Source organism: Hippocampus comes, unplaced genomic scaffold, assembly GCF_001891065.2.
Source record: "Hippocampus comes isolate QL1 unplaced genomic scaffold, H_comes_QL1_v1.1 scaffold528, whole genome shotgun sequence".
NCBI lineage: Eukaryota > Metazoa > Chordata > Actinopteri > Syngnathiformes > Syngnathidae > Hippocampus > Hippocampus comes.
In genome coordinates this window covers 292,905-302,200 of record NW_017804900.1, presented here as the reverse complement: position 1 = coordinate 302,200, position 9,296 = coordinate 292,905, and positions in this window count along the sequence as shown.

Below are 9,296 nucleotides of genomic sequence, written 5' to 3'. Positions count from 1 at the left end.
GGGGGGGGGATGTGGCATCTCCTCGGAGAGCAGGACATTTAAGGACCTCTCCCTCGCAGGGATGGTGCGGAAAGTAAATCACTTTTAATTAGAATAAATCTAAAGATTAGATCTGGCCTCTCTCTCCCCTCCCTGGTCATTTGCATTGCTCCTCTCGATACGATCCCGGCGCCGGCGGTTGATAAGTGGGATTTGCGAGATGTGAGGAACGGAAAGTTAAAACCGCTCAACAGGTGATTGGGAGAAAAAAAAAAAAAAAGGCTCAGGCACGATTGCTTTTATGGCTCGGCTGGACATGCCGAAGTTCATTCCTTTTTAATCACCAAACACTTTGTACGTTCAATGGCTTTCCTTGGAGATGGAATCACCTGGAGAGTTGCTACAGTGGCGTTAATCCAATAATCCAAGCGCGTTAAAAGAAAAGAAAAAAAAATCCCTCTGAAGGAAATTCATTGGACGTTTCAGATGAGAGAAGATGATATTCTTCCTTCCGATACTAAAAGCCGCACATGCCATGCAGACGCGGTGAAAGGGATCTGCTGGGGATAAGAATCGCTGCAAGAGGTGATTTAAGATACTTTGAGTGGAACGTACCTACATCCCTACCGGACCGTCTGAATGTCATGCTTCTCAGGGCCCTAAATCCGACAATGACAGTTAAGGTCAGAGAGAAAAAAGAAAAAAAAAAAGAATTGCAGCTGAGTCCATGATATTTAAAAGAAAAAAAAACAAATAAACAGGCTTCTATTTTGGCTTCTGCTGGTATTGCAACGTTCATCTCGCGATACTCTTATATAGTATCGCGAACGGGATTAGACGGATGGGACTCCATTAATTACTCGAGTAAAGATCGACAAGTTACTGTCGGTACTGACACCAAAAAATGACAGATGGCAGGTGCAGGGAGATTCGAGCTGTAACCTTTTGAGTATGCGGGAGACCCTCCAACTAGAGGCTGTGAGAGGGTAGGGGGTGGGGGGTGGGGGGCAACAACAGCGCGGGAACATAAAGGGAGACCCACTCCGAGCCAAACACAGTCGAGCGCAGCGACTGAGGAAAATGCGAAGGGACGTGTCCCAATCTCCTCTCATTCAGAGGTGACAGTCCATCTGTCAGCACCTCGGAAGTCCGCAGGGGGATCCGCGTCTGCTGAGACGGCCAAAGCCAAAGCTATCTGCATCGCCATTAGTATTCCCTCCATTGGAGGGACGCCAACTGTCGCCTACACCGGCGCAACCACCGACAGCACCGGCGCCGTGTCGATAGATCGAAAAGACAAGCTTGACGCGACCCTGGAAATCCCGCGAGGGGACAAGTGATTCAACAGGCTTAGCTATTAAACTTACGCCACCTTTTAGCCACGCATAACACATAACAAAGCAACAAAGCGCACACCCATGGGGATACCTTACAAGGATGAATGGCTTACGCGGCAAAGGACGCCAGGCATTCATGCTCCGCGTGGGCGTTGCTGGTATTTGATTTCAGCGGGACACCGATGCTTTTCATGTTCCTGCTCTGTGGGAGAGAATTGGAATCAAGAGGGCCATATTCGCGTCTAAATCGCACTAAGGGGGGTGCAAACGAAGTCCGCCTACCAACCTACCTCACAACTCGCAGGTTGTGAGGTCTGCTTTGACTACAAAGAGAGCCATCGTAGAGAAGTCGATGCTTACCCGACCATCCGCAGTCACGGTTTCAAATGCCAAGAGCTGATTGGCTCGTCAACAGTCAATCAGAGTCGCCATTTTGAATATTGCAGTCCGGAGATCATTTATTCAAATTATATCTAATCAGCAAAATAACCCCAATACCAACTCTTGAGATCTATCTTCAGCGCAGAATCATGTGGATCAAAATCTTTATCGAGTTGTTGGGGTTGCCAGTGGGGTGGCTGGAGAGCAGCACCATCTAGCTCCGCCTCCGCTTGGAATTTTTAGCAACACACTTCAGCTTGAGGATTCAATGAACTCCATTTGAAGTTCCGCGAAGGGAAAATCGGCAATCTGGACCTCCACCGAGGCCAAACCAACCATGTTTGGATCATTATCACATCGCATTGGTTTTTTTCTCTCAGTACAATTGAATAGCAGATTTCCTGGAGCAACGCTGCCACACCTGTTGTTTTGTTTTCTGTTTTTTTTAAAGCAGGCACTCCATTTTATGAGTGCTGCTGACCTTTCAAGTGCTGAGGGGATTAGAAGCCACCAATTAGCACTCTAGTGCCACCACGAGAGGGGTCGCACGCCTCGGGGAGCGACGCATCCCACCGGCGCAAATTCTGGCGGCTACGCCCTCTTCTACAGACTCCAAATGCACTTAAAAGCAGACTTGGTAACTTTTAGAGAACAGGCGCAAATAAAAACACACCAAAATGACGGGACGCGAGATGCTTGAGAGATGCGAAATATTGTCAAGTGCAGCGTACGAATGACAAATGACGCCGACGAGCAGTACTCGCATGCACTGAGAGGATTATGCCCCAGTAAGCACACTAACAATGTGGTCAAGGGCAGGCATAATAATGAATTGATTGTCCTCCGAGAGTGTCATAATGAATGTGAATCAGACTGCGCGCCACGTTTTGAGCAATCGATACGGCTATAAATTACCACCAGCATCCAAGTGATTGATTATATTCATTCCTATTTAGGCATAATTCGGGGTTCGATCAATTATGAATATCTTTTATGGTCTCCTTAGTGGTAATACAAACAAACAAAAAAATTCCAAAAACAGCCAATGTGAAATAAACGCCGCCCCAAAAACAGCCGTTCACCCCCTGACTGCTTGCAAGTGAGAAGAAGAGGCGAGTTCAAAACAGAAATGAATTCGCAGACATTTGTCAATCGTCCTGAAGTGCGGCACATGCGGCGCCGTCCTATGGCGCTGCATTAAGCTTTCATGAAAGTGAAAGTTAATTAGATATGATGACTGAACTCCCGGGATTGTAATTAGCCAAACTGCGTGACTGCTCTCCTGTAATTAAATGTCATTTTCCCTCAGTTCACTGAGCCTGAAAAAAAAAAAAGGGGGTGGGGGGGAAAGATGAGGAGGAGCAAGGAGGACTGTGGTCACATCCAGACTGCTCGAAAGGACAAGTTGGCGTGGGCAGACTGGATAGTCGGCGGTCTATTTTAGCAGCTCCGTGTGACATTTCGACGTCGTGTTCGGGGCAAACGAAGTTCAGAGAGGAGTGTAAACACTCAAGGTGAAAAGTGTGAAGGTGGGACGGCGGCAGAGATTGCGCCTGCGGACGGGCGGGGAAATGTCAGATTACACTCTGGCATATGCGGATAACCCCGGGACGAGAGAGAAGTGGGCCAGTCCGACGGAGAGCGCGCGGCGGGCCTGTTGTCGTGCTAGGGAGTCAAACCTGCGGGAGACCCAACGACTGACTGACATCAGAGGACGCACCGGGAGGAGAAAGTGACGACAACTACACCAACCTCTGCTCGTGGAGGATTTTATATTTCTCCATCCATTTTCTGACCCGCTTTATCCTCACAAGGGGTCGCGGGGCGTGCCGGAGCCTATCCCAGCTGTCTTCGGGCAGTGGGCGGGGTCACACCTTGACGCCGCTACGTTGCTATTCATTCATATGAAGCGCTACGAGTTCGATACAAACTTCAGAAATAAAAAAAAAAAAAAAAAAACAAGTCTCACTTCGATGAAACTTTCTGGATATCGTTTCGTGTTTACCTCTAGCTTACGTATATACAATACGCGCCGCCCGCCTTCAACCGCCCCCCCCCCACTGCATCTTGAATCTCAAGGCTCGCGTTCCAATAATGTAATTCCGCGGCATATCTATCGACTGAGATGAATCTCGGAGGGCGCATTCATAAACTAATGCACGAACGCACGCGCGGTGGGTGTCACTGATAGGAACACCCGCGGGCTGCGTCGGCCGCGATGATAATCAGTCATTTCGCCGCGGCTATATAAATAAGCGCGTCACCTATAAGGCGGCGGGGAAAGACGAGCTAATTACTCTCTGCCCAATGGACAGAAAACGATCACGGCGAATGTAATAAGGCTTTAAGTTGTTTGCCTGGTAAAAAATGACTGCGGGCTGTGCCCCGCGGCGCTTTTGGACGAGGACGACGGCAGGTTCGGAAGCCACCCGCAATGGCCGCCGAAGCCGTCGCGAAACGATTTCATTTGCACCCCCTTTCCGTTTGATCGCATTCATTATCTTTACGACAAAGGTTATACGATGGACATTTGAAATGAGACGACAGGTTATGACACGAGGGCGGGAGAGGGTTTTTTTTTTTTTTTTTTTTTAAACTCTGGTCTGAATTTCTGCTAAACCCTTCGACTACGGCGGCATCCGTGCTAATCTCACGTTGTTTTTAATCTTCTCGTAGCACTTTTACGACTACAGCTGCCGCCTTTATCTCCTCAACGGACAATCAATCAATATTTGTGATTGTATTTCCCAAGTAAAGAAAGTTGGGAAATTGAAAACACTAAAAAATAAAACAACCACAACGACGACGACGACTAGAAGCCCCAGCGGAGCGAAGGAGAAGGCACTAAAAAATCCATCATGCGAAAATGATCCCCCGGGGAGCGTTTTATGTTTGCTTTAAATCGGCTGATTTTACGACTGCGGCAGGCTATGTAATGTAATCACATCAAACTGCCCAAAAGAGCCTCTTCAATTCTCCTTATGTTCGCCCGATCGCTTATCAGCGTAGACCCGTAATGGGAAACAAACCGCTATGATTTTTTCTGGGCGATTCCTTGTCGACAGGCAAAGTCATGGCGGCCGCATTTCACCGACTGTCAGGCGGGCGCGCTCCAAATTGAATCCTCCGTTGAACAACGGCCGTCCCGGTTGACCTCTGCTTTGAAACAAGCGTCCGTCTCCTGTGACGTTACATCCTGCGTCTACGTGTAATTCCACCCGAGCCCTTAATTATCTCATTAATTTAGGCTGACAGGGGGAGGAGGTGAAAGCCCCTCTGTGATCCCCGCGCTCCGGTATTAAGCCACTGTACGGGAGGCCGTAACCCGCTTCCCATTTTAGAGACCGTTCGGCGTTGAATAAGGTACACATCTAATCCGCAGCTTTATCTTGACGTATCTTGGCATATTTTTTTTTCTTCCTTAAAAAGAACCTTAATTACCCAGCTCAGAGTTGAACCAACAGCATGTTTGTGTTGAAAAGTCTCGCCTAAAAGAAGCTTAAGGGACAAGTCCCGGTGCGCCAAGTCTGAAATCGAAGCTTTGATCGCCACGTTTACAAAACCATCTGCTGAGGGTTGCCACTTTTGGCTTTTGGCTGAGGTACGTCTCATCCAGACAGGAAAGACGTCGGAAAGACGTCCACTGAGGGAGGACAGCTATGACGGAGGGGGAGGAAAAAAAAAAAAAAAAAAAAAACACAATGAAGATTCCTGGAGATGCTATCTAGACAGAGGAGTAATAAAGCGCCGGGCCGAGACGTGGGTTATATTGGTCTGGCCGGACAGCCGTCACATGTCCAGCCTTGACTGAAGTCGGGATTAGAAAGGGTGGTGGGCGAAGACAGACAGCGCGAGATAGAGCACAGACAGAGGAAATGATAGTGAAGGGGAGCAGGAGAGGGCAAATAAGCCAATGACAGCGAGGAAGATTGATGGCTGACTCCTCCTGGCTGGCTGATTTTTGCCCATCTCGCCAGTCAAAGCTCTCCGAGTGAGGGAGGGGGAGCGTTTGGGGGTGGGGGGGGTTTGGTGCCTCTGCTCCGGGGGGAGAAGTTGGCCAAAGATGAAGCGCGAGATAAAAATCACAGAGGGAAGAAATAGAAACAGGAAGATGGTTGGCGATAATGGTGATGATGGTGAGAGTAAATTGTGCGGGAAATGTTGAGCAAACAGAAATTTCCCGGTCCGACATTGGGCAAACAAAAAAATGATTACCAAGGGATGGAAATAAACAAAACACAAAGTTTTCCTCGACTCAAACCGAAGCTACGGTTCATTTCCCATGCGCAAACAGTATAGTCTCGTCCCATTTTAATTTTCGGGTGTTTTGAGTCACTTTAGGAAAAGTAAATGACACATTTGTGTGATTTTATTTTCTTCTGGGCCTCATCAGTGTGTGTTTTTTTTTTTTTTTTTTTTTTTTAAACCCGGGTTGTACGTAACAGTGAAAGCAATGGAAAACTTTCCATGCCGATGACACGAGATGAACATGCAAGGCCAACGTGCGCACGAACATACCAACACTCCAGCATTTATGGACTGACGTGAATGTTTTCCGCAGCAAGAGGCATTTATGCTCCGCAAGGCTGTTAAAGGGCGCTCGTTACATCGACGATCGGTACGGAACGCTTTTAAGGACACCGCTGAATGTCTTTCCGGGCTTTCAAAAAGCAAGCGATTGCGATGGCGCCTAAGTGCGACCTCGTGTCTGTTAAGTGTAGCATTATGGATTAGCGGGCCCGTGAAACATGGACAGCGAATGATGCGAGAGCTTGGCTTTTGCTCAGCTGTGGTGAGTTTCCGCAGTGCATACCGTAGCATCGTGTCAGATTGTGAAAAAGGTGAATGTATTTAAAAAAAAAAAAAAGTCAACTTAGGTTAGCGCAAAATATGGCTGGCCTTTGTAGGGGAACAAGTTAATATCCAGCAAAGGCGCAGAGGCCGAGAAGAGATGTGTCCAGGCTATGTCCTTCCCGATAAGTGAGTTTTTCCGCCCCGCCCCCTCACCCGCTGTAATAGGAGTTGACACCTATTTGTGACATATGACTGTATCTCTGATTGCCTGGGGCGCGATAGCATCCCGACACGCGCTCGGCCGCCAATGGAGCGATCGTGAAAGTGAGCGATGGAGAAATAGAGGGCGTTTGTGGCTCAAACGCGTCGGTCACTGCGATATTTTCTATCGGGTGGGAGATACCGAGGCCGCGGGTGTATGTCTGCTGTCGGTAATGGCGAGATTGGGCATGGGGGGGGGATGGAATGCGTGCAGCTGATGCGCCGCATGCTTTAAGATGTGTTTGCGTGGCATGAGGGAATAGACGGATGAAATTATTGGAGACCCCAAGGAAATGCATTTATTCGTATTCTGTCGTCACCGTTGGCCGGTATCGCGGGTCGGAGCTGGCAGCTTCCTTCGGCTAAGGGATAGTGGTGTCAGGAAAAAAAAAAAACATCCCAAGAACTGTGGAATGTTGCCTTCGCCATTTTTTAGCAGCCGAGGGCGAAGGTTAACTGTTCCCTGGAGGCTATTTTTAAAAAAAAAAAGGCTTCGGGGAGCAGAGCAGAGTGCTTCTCAAATGTTTTTACATCAAGTGCCAGCTCCAAAAAATATTTGGATCTCCGAGTTCCACCATAACGACAATGCAACATGGCGCGGCCGAGCAAACGCACTTCAGCCCACCTTGAGTCGCCATTAACGGCAAGTTAGCGGACGCTTGCCCGGCAGCGTCACAACCTCGGCGGCGGTTTTTAAAAATGAAAGGTTGCGCCAATAAATCTCCAGACTGTTGAAATTGTAATGGTCCCTATCGAGATTCATCTAAGGGCTCTCAATTAAGAGACATCGCCGACACCGCGAGAGCTTTTTGCTCTAATGAAGTACTTCCCATTATTGTCGCGCTGGTAAATTATTCAACGAAACTCCTGACGGGAGGGCCGGCTGACGCCGACGAGGGGAGAGAAAATAAAAATGAGAGAAGTCTTCTCATCATTTCCAATTCATCACCTTTCTCCCCCATATTGCCCTCCAGATCACAGGGAATATTCACCTAATCAGATTTATGATTTATCCCATTTAAATTCAGTAGACTTTCTCAAACGCTGCAGGGCGGTGGGCGGAAGAAGAGGGGCCGAGCTGGACGGACGGAGAGAAGCAATTTATAATCTAGAAAGAAAAAAAAAAAAAAGACGACGACGACGACACCTAGTGCGGGTGACCTCTATTTGAATGAATAATGATTGTCTCTTCATATATTCCGATAGCGTGCCATTTCTAATGAGCTACAGTGATTATTTGCCGGCGTCGAAGGGCAGATTCTCCTGATCCGACTTATCAGAGCTGGAAAATACGCAGATCGCAGCTGCCACGCTATGACGGGAACGCTCTTCTTTCATTTACCGTTGATAAGCAAGCCATCAAAGTCGAGCAATTAGGATATATACGTGCGGACAGCGCTGGATGGAGGGAGGCTAGATCAGAAATGATTGACTTATATTCGCGCGAATATAGAATTAGCGCGCGACTGTCCGAGCCGATGCATCCCGACCAATCGCCGACGGAATTTCAATTCAGTCATTTGCGCGGCGTCCGATATTGCTCCCTCCCTTCGAGTGTCGGAACAAGCGCTCGCGCTCGATGGAAATGTGCTTTGGTTCATTTTTGAAGATTTCACTCATGAATCACGATTAGTTCGACCCGACCGGCGTGATTGATATGTTTTAATTAGCTATTAATTGCGGCTTTTGTAATTCATTATGAGCACCCCCCCACCACAGCCCCCGCCCCCGGCTTTGTGTTTGCTGCGATGGCGCCTGCCTCTTTGCAAAGATCATTAAACTCATCAAAACACATCACACGCAGAAGAAAAACAAAACACAAAGTCATATCATGAACATTTTTCGAGTTGAAAATAAAATACAGCGGGAGATTAACATCAACCGTTTTTTTTTTGTTGTTGTTGATTTAAATAGGAAAGCGAGTACTTGGGAACATCGTTCTTCACGGAGGATAAAGAATGCGTTTTTACATCTACTTTGCTCCTATTCATATTGCTTGAAGGGTTTCAACACCCTGACCCCAGTGCTATTCGTTAGCCCATCTATGGCGTTTTCCATGACGTCGCGAGCCTAAAGCTAGCAGTGTTTAAGTTATGTGGTTGTTTTAAATACGCAATTTTTTGTTTAGTTTAACCTCAACCAGGAGTGGCTAAATCCACAACTAATCTGATGTTAGTTATTAATATCACGATAAAAATTCACATTTTTGTTTGAGCAGCTCCTTTTTTTTTCTTCGCCCTGCGGTTAATTAGCAACATGCCCCTTCATTGAACAGCCGAAAATGGACACGAAAGGCCACCTTGACGCCAGTCGACTTGCTCGCTATTGATCCACTGGTCTCTAAGGTTATGGACGAGTGGCCAACAGGATGGATTGTCATCGATTAATCTGTTCAGCGCATTTAAAAAGTCCGAGCGGCACAAACCAGACAAGCCGGGTTATTTCAGTAAATCTCTTAACGGCTCCACGAAAGCTCCGACCCCACTTTGCCTTTCGTCAGAGAGCGTAATCGAAGATGACCGGCATCCTTCGACCTCCAATCTT